At 35.5% G+C, this 2,428-nt stretch overlaps 1 protein-coding gene across 1 annotated transcript in view; it reads left to right on the top strand.

Annotated features, from left to right (window-relative positions):
* The first annotated feature begins 996 nt into the window (after positions 1-996).
* Positions 997-2,428, top strand: part of LOC107041182 (brain tumor protein) — a 41,005-nt gene continuing 39,573 nt past the window's right edge. Inside the window, exon 1 of the mRNA XM_015261619.2 lies at positions 997-1,138. The gene's annotated coding sequence lies outside the window, so the exon portion shown is untranslated. The remainder of the gene's footprint in view (positions 1,139-2,428) is intronic.

The following is a 2,428-nucleotide window of genomic DNA, read 5'->3' as shown; positions in this document are numbered from 1 at the left end:
TGTCTCGGTAATGAGTTGGTTTGGGGGGAAGTGTGATGAGAGATTTTCGTCGGTGAGAAAATTATCGAAAAAAATGTTTTCTGACATTTTCTTCGAGAACCATTAGTTTTGGAGATAATTCGCGCGAGGGAAGTCGTTTGTTACGTGCAATGTCAAAAACTTTTGGTTGAAATTTCCGGTTCACCTGGTGGAAACTTTTATCGTATTGTAGAACCACTGAAACTTTTAGGATTTTTGTAGTTGAAAATTCGAGATTTTATGGAAGAATTAATTCAAACTGTAAATTACGTTTCAGTTATTCGATGAAAAGTCATAAAAATTAGGAAAAATTAGGTAAACATATTGTGGAATACTCAATTAATTGAAAATTCAAGTAAGTTGCAGAATACTTGGAGCTCTGCAGCTAAAAAATGAGGAATTTTATTCAATTTTAATTAAATCTGAAATTATTTCATTTTTTTCCCTTTAAATCGAGTCCAATTACTAATTCACTAATCAACGGTGAAATGTTTTAACTCACATATGCTAGTTTATTTGAAAATTAATCATCTCGGTAATGAGTTGGTTTAGGGGGAATGTGATAACAGCTTTTTCGTCGGTGAGAAAATTCTCTGAAAAAGATGTTTCCTGACATTTTCTCCTAGAACCATTAGTTTTGGAGATAATTCGGCGAGGGAAGTCGTTTGTTACATGCTCTATCAAAAACTTTTGGTTGAAATTTCCGGTTCACTTGTTGGAAACTTTTATCGTATTATAGAAACACCGAAATTTTAAGGATTTTCGTGTTTGAAAATTCGAGATTTTATGGAAGAATGAATGAAAATTGTAGATTTCATATCAATTATTCCCTTAAAATAACAAAAATCTGGAGAATTCAACGCCATTTAGTACTGAATATTCATATTCATATTGAAAATATTTTAATAAATAAGACAATAAACAATAGCATTAATTTGTTTTTTTCTCTGTCTGTTGCAGGTGAGTTTCTTCGACAAAGAAGAGCTTATGCGTACGTAAACATCAAATAAGACACACACAGAACATACAGAACAAAATAACATTGAGAAAACTCGGAGAATAAATGAATGGAAATTGATAACTCTGGTGGAAAGTTGGTGATGAAGTTTTAGTTAAAAAGGTAAGATTATCCAGGCGTATGGAACCAATGAGAGAATTATTCATTAATCACGGGATTAATTACGATACTGTGTTATCGGTTTGTGGGATGACAAGCATCATAAAACGTTGCGTGCTGAGTTTTGTTGGAAGTTGGGGATTTTCACTCGGGGAATTTATTAATCTCGGTGCTTGTGACCCCAAATGGGGTGAGCCTCGAGAGAGAAATAAAAGCTTTTCGCGTTTGTTGAGTATGTGTGGAGGATTTTTTCCACTGGTGCTATTGCATATTCCTTTATGGAGTACAATTGCTCTCAAAGAGAAATTGGATTCAATTATTTTTTTTTTTCGTGAGGGTTTTAATTTTATTAGCGTTGGGTCATCCTCGGGAATTGACGTCGCGATGTAATTAGTTCTTCCAGGATTTTTCATGTTTTCTGATGCATTCAGAGAAAACTTATTCATGAACAATTGCTGGAATTTAGAAGTAAAATGAGTTCATGTCACACAGTATGAAACTTAATGACATTAATGAAAGAAGAAAACAAATAAAAATAGTTCTCAAGTAAATAAAATTGAATTTGACCGAAACAGTAAAAGGACTTGAGCTCTTAGCCGAGTTTTTGAGAGATATCTCCGAATTTAAGGAAGATAACGAAATTTTTATGAGAACCTTTTTTGTAGCTCTCAATTCGCCCCACAAAAAAGGTAATACCAAAAATTTCGCTGTCTGCCTTAGATCTCGAGATATTCACCACTGAGTCATAATAAAAAAAATTCACGATAAAAAATCAATGAAGCGTCCTCGCAAGAAGGCGTAATTCCTCTTCCCGAAGTCTTATTTTAGCCTCACGCCAGCGTTAATCCCACGTGTATAGTTGTTTGCGTCTCTCGCCCTGGGTGATTCCATGTTAATTAAAAACAAATGTCTGGAAATTTGATAGATCGTGGTAAATGGCCTGCGAAAGAGGACGTGTGTTAATACGCCCCGGAAAAAATGACTCCCTCACGAATCGAGAGAAGAAACACTGTTGACATGTTTACAATTAGAGGAGAGCTATCGAGCGGAAGTGGTCGATCCACTCAGTGCTCAAGTCAATTATCATCTCCTTTGAAATATTTCCGTTGATCTAGTCTGTGGATTGTTTAATCATCGAAAAGGCGGCAATTTGGGGGTCATTTTTGAGGGGTTAAATTACTCGGCGAGTCTTTGATCACTGGTGTGGTTGACGTGTTGCCAATTAATTTTGAAATTAACTCGGGCAAACTTGTAGACGTGCTTATCGCCTTCGGGGATTGATCGCGGGGGGGG

Source organism: Diachasma alloeum, unplaced genomic scaffold (assembly GCF_001412515.2).
Source record: "Diachasma alloeum isolate Michigan unplaced genomic scaffold, Dall2.0 Dall_scaffold_00358, whole genome shotgun sequence".
Taxonomy (NCBI): Eukaryota; Metazoa; Arthropoda; class Insecta; order Hymenoptera; family Braconidae; genus Diachasma; species Diachasma alloeum.
This window is presented reverse-complemented; position numbering and strand designations above follow the sequence as displayed.